Source organism: Arachis ipaensis, chromosome B4, assembly GCF_059453495.1.
Source record: "Arachis ipaensis isolate K30076 ecotype BB chromosome B4, ASM5945349v1, whole genome shotgun sequence".
NCBI classification, from domain to species: Eukaryota; Viridiplantae; Streptophyta; class Magnoliopsida; order Fabales; family Fabaceae; genus Arachis; species Arachis ipaensis.
In genome coordinates this window covers 99,697,159-99,710,083 of record NC_142439.1, presented here as the reverse complement: position 1 = coordinate 99,710,083, position 12,925 = coordinate 99,697,159, and positions in this window count along the sequence as shown.

Below are 12,925 nucleotides of genomic sequence, written 5' to 3'. Positions count from 1 at the left end.
AGAACGAACCAGAGAGAGGGAAAGGGGAGCGATCGAGCAACATACAACAGCGGGATGGGGAGGGTGCCGACGACGACACCAGGATGGACGGATGGGACGGACGCCGACGACGACACGGACTGGCACCGCGGATTGAGGAGACTTGGACGACCGCTTTCAGTTTCCTTTCGCGCGACCGAGCTCGACGGCGTAGGGAGCACACCAGTGACGGAGAAGAACGACGACATGGACAAAGTTGTTGGAACTGACAGAGGGAATGAGTCACGGCGGCAGTGTATCTTAGAGAAGGTGATTGGCACCTTTCCTCCCCTAAGGTTCGAACGAAAAGTGAAAGAGTAGCGTCTTCTGTTTTTTGCCAAAAAATTTATTAAATAGTCCAAAAATATGTTCTTTGAGGCGGTTGGGAGACAAAAACGCCACTGATCTCATCAGTCAGCAACGCTTCAGGTGCACACTCCCATCACCGCTGCTATTCCGTTAATTGGCGACGGTTCCAGAAAGGGCTGGTAATTCGCGGCCGGCATTTGCCGTGTATCTTGTAGTGCTATTTGTTAAATTCACTAGTGCTCAAATTTCTATCCTTCGAGTCCATGTTGACGACATTGTTCTCACTGGTAATTCCATTTCTGAACTTGTTGTCATTAAGTCTATTTTGCACCACACTTCCAAATTAAAGACTTGGACCTATTAAAATATTTTTTGGGTATTGAGGTTGCTCAATCAGTAAAGAAAATTTACTTATCTTAGAGAAAATACTGTCTTGATCTTTTAGAAGATTCTGGTTTATTAGGTGCTAAACCTGCTTCTGTTCTAATGGATTCTGCCACAAGACTATATTAAGACAATTATCCCCTGCTATCTGACCATTTTGTTTATCGCTGTTTGGTTTGACGTCTTATCTATCTCACCATTACCTGACCTGACATCATGTATGACACTCAATAATTAAGTCAATTTATGACATCTCCTACTGACTTTCATGTTCAAGCTGCCAAGCGTGTGTTACGATTTTTGAAACTTAGCCCCGACAAAGGACTTTTTTTCCAAGAGAATCAGAAATTCAGCTTCTCAGCTTTAGTGACTCTGATTGGGCCAGATGTCTTGACACTTGGTTATCTTTAACAGGCTATTGTTTCTTCTTGGGCAGCTCTTTAACCTCTTGAAAATACCAAGAAACAAACCACTATCGCCTGCTCATCCATTGAAGCAGAATATCGTGCACTTGCCAACACAACTTGTGAACTTCAATGGATACTAAATGTGTTATAATTTTTATACATCTCTCCTATTTGTCCACTAGTTTTATATTGTGATAATAAGAATTTCCTTCATATTGCTGCTCATCTGGTTTTTCATGAACGGACAAAATATTTAGAGGTTGATTGTTACTTAGTTTGACAGAAATCTCAAGCTGGACTGATGAAACTTCTCCCCATTCCCTCTTCTGGGCAGCTAGCTGACATCTTCACCAAGCCTTTGTCTTCTTAAGTCTTCCATCTTAATCTCAATAAGCTCGGTGTTCTTGACATCTTTTATCCTCCAGCTTGCAGGGGCGTATTAAACTACTCTTCCACTTTAGCCCATGACAACAATAAAGAAGTCTTACATGGACCTATAAATTTAGCCCAATAGAATTATTTTGATTACAATTTCAACCTATATATTTAGCTTTACCTTTGTAATTTTTTCAATTAACAAATACATAACACAACCTTTTTCATCTTTGCGTACTCTTTAAATTTTATTAGATTTTGTCGGATTAGCCATTTAACCGCTTAAATAGGGTTTTTTCCTCCGAAAATAGACTTATAAAAGCAAGATTTTAATTGCTCAAATTAACTCATGAATTACGGGTTAGTCCCGTGAAATAAACCGGCGAACCTGTTTAACCCATTAAATTTTTTTTAATTTTTTATAATATTTTTAATATCTTTTTTTTTTTTTTACAATCCAACCCAAAAATTTTAAGTTTCAAAGAAAGTATTTCAATTTTAAACCAAATATTGTTCATATCCTAACTCATAATTAAAACCAGGACCAAAATGAATAAGCTCAGCCTACAAAATTTAAAAGAGTCTAGAAGATTCACATTACCAAGCTACCCAACTTATCTGGAGTCTGGATCCTTTGGTCCAAGCACGACCCGACCTGAGAAGGAACAGAGGTCTCAACTACACTAACATGCCCACCTACAAACTTGTCTACTATTTAAAACAAGGGATAACAATAATTCTCTAAATGTTAGAAAATAACTACCCACCACAATAGATGGAAGAGTTCCAGAGTGATGGTCAAGTCATCATCCCAACTATATAAGTACTCCATCAAACATAGGTATTTCTCAACCCTAATTCACTTAAACTTGCCTAAAACCCTTGCTAACTTAAGTATTGGAGTCCCTTGCAGATACAACCCACCATCTTTACTCAAAGACCTTGGACGACTTTGCCTCGTTGGAAAGATGTCGGAACCCTTATCAAAAGGAGTCTGTACATTATATCTAGGCCCAAATCACATTAGTTTCAGGTAACCCTCGAAATATTGACACCGTTGCTAGAGACCTGGAAGTCAACACTAAACCATGGCAAAAGGTCATCTAAAAAATGAACGTACTACATCTGATTTAGAATCCCATAGTGCGGAGTGTCCAAATAATGATCAAATAATCTTTATACCCAAACACTCGGAGAAGGGTAAAGGTACCACTGATGACAAAGGTAGAAGCAACTTAAGGGGGGCAAAGGTTAGGTTCCTTGATCCATATTCTCGAAGCGTCAGGAAATAGAGATGCAACGAAAATCATAGAATTGGTCCATGGTCATCAAGGTCATTTAGAACAATTGAAGATAGAGTTAGAGTGACAACATAAATTTGAACGACTACTACGAAAGGAGCTACAAAGCCATATAGAGCTTGAAGAAAAATTGAAGAGATTGAAGTCCAACCTTAAAGGCAAAAAATCTCGGGCTAATCATGATACAACCCCTTTAGGAAGAGATGACCCATTCTCAGAAGAAATCATGTGGGCTAGAGTACCAAAGAGTTTCAAAGCCTAGAAATGGACCTCTATGATGGTACTTCGGACCCATGACATTATTCAAAAGCCTAGAAATAAACCTCTATGATGGTACTTCGGACCCACGATATTATCTAAGAAATTTTAAAATTCATATGTATCTAGCGGATGCATTTGATGCAACAAGGTGCAAGGCATTTTCGACTAGGTTAACCAAAGTATCAATGAAATGGTTTGATAGCCTCCCATCTAGGCCAGTCACTTGTTTTGACGACTTGGCCAAAAGATTTCTCACGTAATTTTTCATTTAGAAAGACAATGCCAAATACACTCCGAGTCTTTTGGGTGTCAAACAAGAGGTCGAAAAGTCCTTAGGGCCTACATGGAGAAGTATAACAAAGTATTTTTGAAAATCCAAAATTTACCTACTGAAGCAGCTATCATGGGACTTGTCAATGGTCTCAGAAAAGGTCCCTTCTCACAATCCATATCAAAGAAGCACCCAACCTCTTTGTATGAAATTTAGGAATGAGATGAAAAGTATATTAACATGGAGAAAAATATTCAATTAAGAAAACCTACAGCAGGACAAGGCAACCAATATCAACCCCGAGACAAGGAAAATAAGCAGAATAAAAAAGAAGAGTATAGCTCGGATAGGCCTCATAAATATCACTCCTATACTCCGTTGTAAGTTTTTTTGGTCGATGTTTGCAGATAATATGCCACATTGAAAAGATATCACCTCCAAGGCTAATTCAAAGCAAGAAAGGAAAAAATCGATCAGAATACTGTGAATACCATAAAATTTACAACCATTCTTCTAATAATTGCTATATATGATTTGAAGAATGTGATAGAAAAGCTAGCCAGAGAGGGACGGTTGGATGAGTACCTTGTCAGAAGGGCGATGAAGCTAACAAAAGAAAAATAGAGGAAGAAGATAGAGAAAAGCAACAGTGACCAGCAAGAGCACCTGAGAGACACATTCATGTGATTACTGGCGGGTTCATAAGAGAAGGGATAACTAAGTCCTCCTGCAAAGGGCATTTGAAAGAGGTTTATCAAGTCTGGGAGAATGAAAACATGCCTAATCTGCCCACAATAACTTTCATGAAGAAAGATGCAAAATGTGTGATCCCTGGATATGATGACCCAGTAGTGATAACAATGATTCTAGCCAATGCCAATCTTCATAGAATGTTGGTAGATTAAGAAAATTCAGCAAATATCCTATTTAAGCTAGCCTTTGATAAGCTCTGTTTTGGAAGAAAACACTTGAAAGTATACCCAGATACTCTCTTTAAGTTGGTAGATTTTCCTATCCAACCTTTATGATATATCACCCTTTATACCACCTTTGGCAAGGGATTAAAAGCGCGAATAGTAAGCCTCAACTATATTATAGTAGATGTTGTATTATCCAACCTTGATAGGTTAGGCAACTTTAAAACAACTTACCATAGTAGTATCGACTCTTCACCTTTGCATGAAATTTTCCACTTAGGAGAGAATAGCTACCATAAGAAGAGATCAGAAGCTGGGGAGAATATATTATAATAAAAGTTTAAACCTGCAAGGCTGCTCAAAAGGCAAAGAGGTCCATTCAATAAATCTTAGAGGTGTTCAAGTGCGAAAAGACATGAGACTCCAGCCTGAAGGAAAAATGGAAGAGATTCATATAGGTGATAAAGTCGGAAAGATAACCAATATGGGAGCTAATCTAGAACAGAAGTTAAAGGAGGACCTCATTTTCTTATTAAAGGAGAATGCTAACCTCTTTGCAAGAAAAGCTTCAGACATGCTCGGCATACAACCTGACCTCATATGTCATAATCTGGTTGTTTACCCAGGATTTCGACCTGTACATCAATGATGATGAAAACTTGGCCCTAAAAGAGTACCAGTTGTGGAAGCACAAGTTCAAGCACTCTTGGAAGCTGGATTTATAAAAGAGAAGTAAAGTACCTTTTATGACTAGCAAATGTAGTTCTAATAAAGAAGCAAAACAAGAAATTAAGGATTATATGGATTATATAGACCTCAACAAAGCTTGCCCCAAAGATCCTTATCCCTTACCTAGCATTGATGCCTTGGTGAATTCACCATCAAGGTACAAGTTTCTTTTGTTTATGGACGCTTACTCGGGATATAATCAAATACCAATATACGAGCCTGATCAAGAGAAAATGTCATTCATCACTCCCAAGGCCAATTATTATTACGTAGTCATGCGTTTCAGGTTGAAAAGGGAAATGGCAACATACCAGCAATTGATGAATAAGGTGTTCTCACCTCACTTATAAAGATTAATAGAAGTCTGTGTAGATGACATGCTTGTCAAAACCCAAAGTGAAGCTAGCCTACTGACTGGCTTATCTGAGGTTTTCAATAGCATAAGACAGCATGGCATGTGACTAAATCTCACAAAATGCACCTTTGCAGCAGAAGGAGAGAAATTTCTTAGATTTATGCTCAACCAAAGGAGAATTGAAGCTAATCCAGACAAGTGCAAAGTATTCCTAGATATAAGAAGTCTGATCTGCTTGAAAGAAATTCAGTAATTGAATGGCAAGCTGGTAGCTCTCTCAAGATTCTTAGCTGGATCAGCTCTAAAGTTATTACCATTGTTTGCAATACTCCAAAAAGGAGGTGATTTCACTTGGACTCAAGAATGTGAACAAAATTTTCAAAAATCCAAGTGGTTTCTATCTCAACCTCCTATTCTTACCCGATCAGAGGTAGGAGAAGAACTCGTCCTATATTTAGTTGTAGCAGATAATGCTATAGCTTCTGCACTTGTTCGAGAAGATGAAACAGGGCAAAAGCCTGTTTATTTTACAAGTAAAGTGTTGCAAGGAATCGAGTTAAATTATCAAAGAATTGAGAAGTTTTCCTATGTCCTCGTTTTGGATTCCAAAAGACTATGACTCTATTTCCAAGCCCACACCATGATGGTCCAAGCTAATTAACCCATGAAGCACATCTTACAGAAAACAGACATTACAAGGCAACTGTTGTAGTGGGTTGTTGAGCTATTCGAGTTCGACTTGAGATATGAGGATCGGATAGCTATCAAGTCACAATGTATGGCCTACTTCATTGCCGAATATGCAAAAAAACATACAAAATGCTCGACTACATGGAGTTTGTATGTGAATGGTTCATCAATAAGGTTGTTCGCGGTGTAGGACTTATCCTAGAAAGCGAGGATGGAACTCGGCTGAAGTTATCCCTCAAATTTAATTTCCTGGCTTCTAACAATCAAGCTAAATACAAAGTCATTCTGGCTAACTTTAAATGGTTGAAGAAGTCGGTGCCTCAAGAGTGGTCCTATTTAGCGATTCTCAAGTAATAACCTCAAAAATGGATGATGACTATCGGGCTAAGGATCTTGTTCCGAGGGTTACCTGAAACTGAAGGTCGATCTCGGATGAGATCTGCTGTGGTGGCCGGGGCTGTCGTCTCCAACTTGTTGGAACTGGTGGAGCTGGAGATGCTGCTGATCCTTCATCACCGGAGGGTGGTGGTACCTGCAAGAGACTCCGATGCTTAAGTTAGCATGGGCTTAAAGCAGGTTTTTAGTAGAATCAGAGTATGAGTTATACCTGGGTGCTCCAGTGTATTTATAGTAGTGTGGGCTGACCTTCTTAGATAAGATAAGTTAGTTATCTTATCTTATCTTTTAATGAAGTCATCTTATCTTTAAGGGGAACTGCCTTTATCTTTTCTAGGCTTTAGCTGCCTTTAGATTGGGCTGTGTCTCTTCATTTGGGCCTGCTTTGGGTTCTTCTAACGATTTGACCGAACTCTTTTAAAGTAGAGGTCGAGAGATATGACCTGAAGAGGTCGGTTGCTTTGTCTTAATCAGTCCGGGTCGGATAACTCGACCTTGGGTATGAACAGTGCCCCTTCTTGATCTCGATTTTACCTTTTAAGGTCGCGTCTTCCGACATCGATCTTTTGGAGAAGTCGAGCTCGAGCATTTAGCCTTTTTGTCGACCTTCGTATAACTCCTGCTGGTCTCCTTTGAATGCGGAGCGTTTTTTCTTTTCCCTTGTTTAATTACTGCGTGCGTTGTGCTTCCTTGGGAACGTGCGAGGTTTTAAATGCTCATTAACTCCCCTTTTGCCGTTTCCCTTCTTTCCCTCTTTTCCTTTCACTTTGAATTTTCAAGTCTCATCTTTCAGTTTCTTGCTTCCTTTCTTTTTGCTTCTGGTTCGCTTTGTTTCTCTCAACCCTTTGTGTTTCGTCGTTTCGCTTGAAGTGCTTCCTCCCTTCTGTCTGCTTCGATTCAAGGGTGTTTAATCTCCACCGTTTCCTCCAGACCCTTCCCTCACGCTCGTCTTTTCTTCCTATACAGGTTGGTATTTTCTCTTCCCTTTATTATTTTTTATTTAATCACTTTTTTATGTGTCTCCGCTGTTGCATGTGCTTTGTCTCTGAGAATCTTTGACCTTCTCACGGAATGAATGATGGTTATCTGAAAAAGCTTGCATCTTTTGTGATGATCCCTGTATTTCCTTTGCTATGATGTATGCCTGATGATTTTTGCTTTCCTAAGGTTTTATTAGGGCCGTTCCTGCATCCTTCATTTCTGCGTGTCTTCGTTTTTGGGTTTACTACTTTGTTTGAACCATTTTTGATGAAGAAAGATTGTAGTCTTGATAGTCCTTGTTGATGATGATGAAAATTCTTGCTGCTTTGTGATGTTACTAGAAGAGGATTATTTGTGAGATAGTTAGGGCATGGTCCGTTGGTTTCCTTCTTTTCTAGTTCCTGCCTCGTTACTGCCTCCAAAGGGTGCCCCTGGATTTTAGTGTGAATCCTGGGGTTTCCCTTTTGCTACCGTGTCTGCTTCTTGTCGTTCATACATAATAAAATCCGAACTGTTTTCATATTTGTCTGAGTTGTTTGGTAGTAACCCATGGTTTCTTTTTCTTCCTGTAGGAATAGTTGGCCTATGTCTTCTCACAAAAATATTGTTGAGATGTCTACTAAGATCCCTGATGGCATGTCGGACTGGCTGGACTCTGAGTATTATGGCTGGACTCTGAGTATTGTGTTGATGTGTGTTACTGTTGCTGACTCTGAGTATTGTGTGCGGCTTAGGAGGCACCATAGAATTTGTAGCGATAGGGATCAAGAGAAAAATTATGAGCTAGTGTCACCTGAACCTCAGGAGAGGGTTAGTTTTCCCTTCTTGATTCCAGAAGAACGTCCCTTTTTCTATGCTTATGACTATTTCTTTAGTCAGTTGAATATTATCATTCCTTTTACCCCTTTTGAGACCGAGTTGATGTGGTCTTGCAACGTAGCTCCTTCTCAGATTCATCCGAATTCATGGGTGTTCATAAAGATCTTCCAATTGTTGTGCCAAGAACTGGATATCCGACCTACCCAAACTCTCTTCCTTTACCTTTTTGTGTTGACGAAGCCTGGGGTAGCGAAGAAAAAAGCCTCCTAGGTTTCCTTCTGAGCTACTCAAGGAAAGAAAGTTTTCTCTATGTATGACGAGTCCTTTAGGGACTTTAAAAACTACTATTTCAAGGTCCGAGCTGTTGACGGAGCTCGACCCTTCTTTTTGGATGAGAATGATGAGCCTACCTTCCCTCTTTGCTGGCAGAAGAATGTAGTTGTAGCTAAGTACTCCTGGAAAAGTCTGGATGAGGTCGAGCAGGCCTTCGTGAATGTGTTGGAGGAAAATTGGGGAGAGCCTCCTCATCTTGACACAAAAAAGTTTCTAGGAGATCCTTCCCTTCTTAAGGCTGAATTGGGTAGTTGTTGACGTCCTTTTAGCTTTTCTGTATTTATTTGCTGATCTATACCTTTCTTATTGGTTATTTAATTTTGGTGTTTTTCCTTTTCAGAGATGGTGAAGCATGCAGATTCCATGATGGCTTATCATCGTGCTAAGAAGGCGACCGCTGCCTCCAACATTTCGGTTAAGACTGTAGAAGGAGAGTCTTCTCAGGTTCCTCCACAATAACCAACATCAAGTGCTTCTGGGACGAGGAAGATTATTCCTACCCCTCAAGTCCGAATTATTCCTTTTGACCCAGTTCGACCATCCACTGGTGCTGCCGCTTCTTCTAATGCTGGCCCACCTCCTAAAAAACAAAAGACTGCTAAACCTTATGACTTGGATGCCCCAGATTTTGATGCTGTGAGATTTATTGATAATCAGATCGCCCCCTTTGGTTGAATTCCTATGGATGAAGTGTCCATCCTTCACCATTTGGATTTTATCACCAGTAACAGTATTCGGATGGCTCATATGGGCGCAGCTCTATTCCGTACTGTTCAGGGCTCCTTAATTCATGCTACGAAAGCTTTTCTTGAGGATGCCAAGTCGGAATTCAATAGAGTCAAGGGGTTGAAGGATGAGCTTGATGCTAGGGTGGCCAAATTGGAGCTCGTGGAGAAGGAGAAGTCGCGGGCTGTCGAGGCTGAGGCGACTGCAAAATTGGTGGAGGAGATGATGAAGAAACACAAGAAAAGTTATACCCGCACTTACGCTGAGGTATTGGAGCTAAGGGAGAGGCTTGAATCTGCTCTTGTAAACTATGCCGATCTTCAGGGCCATCTGGTGGATTCCGTGACTGGTGCTTATGAGAATCTAAAGGCTCAGGTCCGAGTTCTTGCTCCTAAACTCGACCTGACACTCTTTAGCCTGGACAATGTAGTGTAAGATGGTAAGATAGTGCCTGCCCCAGATGACGAGGATGATGAGCCTCCTCCTTTTGAACAACCAGCCAAGGCTTCTGTAGCCACGACTTCTTCAAATCCTTCTGCTGAGGTCGACCATTCTCAACCTGATCCGGATTGCGAAATTCTTAATCGTGAGGATGGGACCGTGGACGCTATCCCTGTGAATATCATACCTCCTCCTTCAGCCACTGATGCTACCAATAGAGAAACATTGAACCCCTTATGATATCTCTGTTTTATCTGTACAGCCCGATTTGTTGGCTTTTAAAACTCTCCTTTTGTAATTTGTTTGTGGTTTGGCTCTCTGACTTTCAGTTGCTTCCTATGCAACTTTATTTTGAAAACGAAACACTTTTAAACTCAAAGGCTGCTTCTCAAGTGGCCTCTTGAGTTTCTTAAATGTTTTTATTTTGATGGGTATATTTCTCTTGACATGCTTGTTCATGCCTTTGCAACTTTTGTGTAGGTCTTTATGGAGTGTTGGTGCTCTAATTGTCCGTCCTCATTTTGATTAGATCTTTTATTTCTCTCTTGGTTGGGCGAGATGTCCTTTAGGGCTATCTTGTTTGACAACTTTTTAGTGTTCTGGCAGAACCCTTTTTAGTTAGTCTTTGAACAATTTTGATAGCCTTGTTGTGGAGTCGTGGCTTTTTTAGGCAGAGCTGTGTCCCTTTTAGCGCACGCTTTTTGTTGGTCCGACTTCTTATGTCGATCCTTCATAAGTTATTTTTAGTAATCCATTTTTAGTCAGACCTTGTCAGGCCACTTTTTATGGATTACTTTTCATAACTTCTTGCATTGGTCGTTTTGTCCGACCTCTTTGTAAGTTATTTTTAGTAGTCCATTTTTAGTTAGACCTCGTCAGGCCACTTTTTATGGATTAATTTTTATAACTTCTTGCATTAATCTATTTTTATCGCTTTCATCTTAGCCGATTTTGTCGAAATCGGGCTATGAATTCTGTTTTCACTTTTGCCGAGCTTGTCGAAATCGGACGATGAATTCTGTTTTCATCTTTGCCGACCTTATCGTGATCGGGCAGTGAATTTGGTTTTCACCTCGCCGACCTTGTTTTGATCGGGCAGTGAATTTTTGCACTCAGATTAATGCGTCTTGGTAAGGAATTTTTAGGATCTGAAAAACTTTATTCAAGTAGAAAAATAGGCATGTAGACAGGAATATATACATATGGGTGTTTACCCTTCTAAGTCGGGCAATTCTATAGATCTTGGTTTGGTGCCTCATTAAAAAACCTTTTCAGGAAAAAGAGTGCACATTGACCTAAGATCTTTATTACTTTCTAACTATAGTACCTTTCTAAATTACAGGCGTGCCATGACCTTGGTAGCTCTTGTCCCTCGAGGTCGGACACCTTGTAGTAGGCTTTTCCCAGTACCTATACAACTCGGTAAGGACCTTTCCAGTTAGCTGCTAGCTTTCCTTCTCCTGACCGACCTGCTCCGATGTCGTTTCGAATTAGGATGAGATCGTTGTTGGCGAAGCTTCACTGGATTACTCTTTGATTGTACCTTAAAGTCATTCGACACTTTAACGCTTCCTCTCTAATCCGAGCTCTTTCTCAGACTTCCGGAAGTAGGTCGAGTTCTTTCCGTTGATTTTGGGAGTTGGCCTCTTCATTGTAGAGGATCCTTCTAGGGGATCCTTCCTCTATCTCTACTGGGATCATTGCCTCTATTCCTAAGCAAGTCGGAAGGGCGATTCTGCTGTGGTGGAGTGTGGAGTTTTCCGATATGCCCATAGGACTTGGGGGAGCTCTTCAGCCCAGGCTCCCTTTGCGTCCTGTAGTATCCATTTTAACCTAACTAGTATGACTTTGTTGGCAGCTTCTGCCTGTCCATTAGCTTGTGGGTGTTCTACGGATGTGAATTGGTGGTTTATTTTCAAGTCGACTACCAAGTTCCTGAAACCTGTATCAGTAAATTGAGTGCCATTATCCATGGTAATGGAGTATGGGACCCAAACCTTGTAATAATGTTCCTATATAGAAATTTCTGACTTCTTTGAGCGGTGGCATTAGCTAGGGGCTCTGCCTCAATCCATTTTGTGAAATAGTCTACCCCTACAATGAGGAACTTGACTTGTCCCGATCCTTGGGGAAAGGGTCCAAGGAGGTCTAGCCCCCACTTTGCAAACGGCCAAGGTGAGATTACACTGATGAGCTCCTCTGGTGGGGTGATGTGAAAGTTAGTATGCTTCTGACATGGTGGACATGTCTTGACAAACTCTGTCGCTTCTTTTTGTAAGGTTGGCCAGAAGAATCCAGCTCGTAGTACCTTTTTGGAAAGAGCTCGTGCCCTCAAGTGGTTGCCACACATGCCACTGTGTACTTCTTCCAGGACGTCCCTTGTATTTGAAGGCACTACACATTTTAGGAGGGGTGTTGAAATCCCTCTCCTATATAAGATGTCGCCCACGATAGTGTAGTACTGGGCTTCTCGTATCAACCTTTTTGCCTCCTTTTTATATGTGGGGAGTGCCTCTGACTTGAGGTAGTTGATTATGGAGGTCATCCACCCTTGATCTTGACCTGATATGGTTAGAATTTTTTCTTCTTCTAAGATTGATGGGCTTTGCAGCTTTTCTTAGATGAGGTTTCTATTATTGCCCCCTGGTTTGGTGCTGGCTAATTTTGAGAGGGCATCAGCTCGGGCGTTTTGCTCTCGGGGTATATGTTGGACCTCATATTCCCCGAGTTGTCCGAGCTGTTCTCTGGTTTTGTCTAGGTATTTTTTCATGGTGAGATCCTTAGCTTGGTAGTTCCCTTCTATTTGAGAGGTAACTATTTGCGAATCACTGAAGATGGTGAGTTTTTGGACTCCTACCTCCTTAGCTAGCCTCAAACCAGCCAGTAATGCCTCGTATTCAGCTTGATTGTTTGAAGCAGGGATTTCGAATTTTAGTGAGAGTTCGATTTGGGGTTCCCTGATCACTTTCTATTATCACACCTGCGCCACTCCCGGTTTTGTTTGAAGAACCGTCAACATAGAGATTCCATTTTGTGGGTTTTCCTGGGGTATCAGTGTACTCGGCGATGAAGTCGGCTAGATATTGTGATTTGATGGCGGTCCGAGCTTCATAATGAAGGTCAAATTCGGACAACTTGACCGCCCACTGCAAGATTCTTCCAGCTAATTCTGTTTTCTGTAAGATGCCCTTTATGGGCTGATTGGTCTGAAC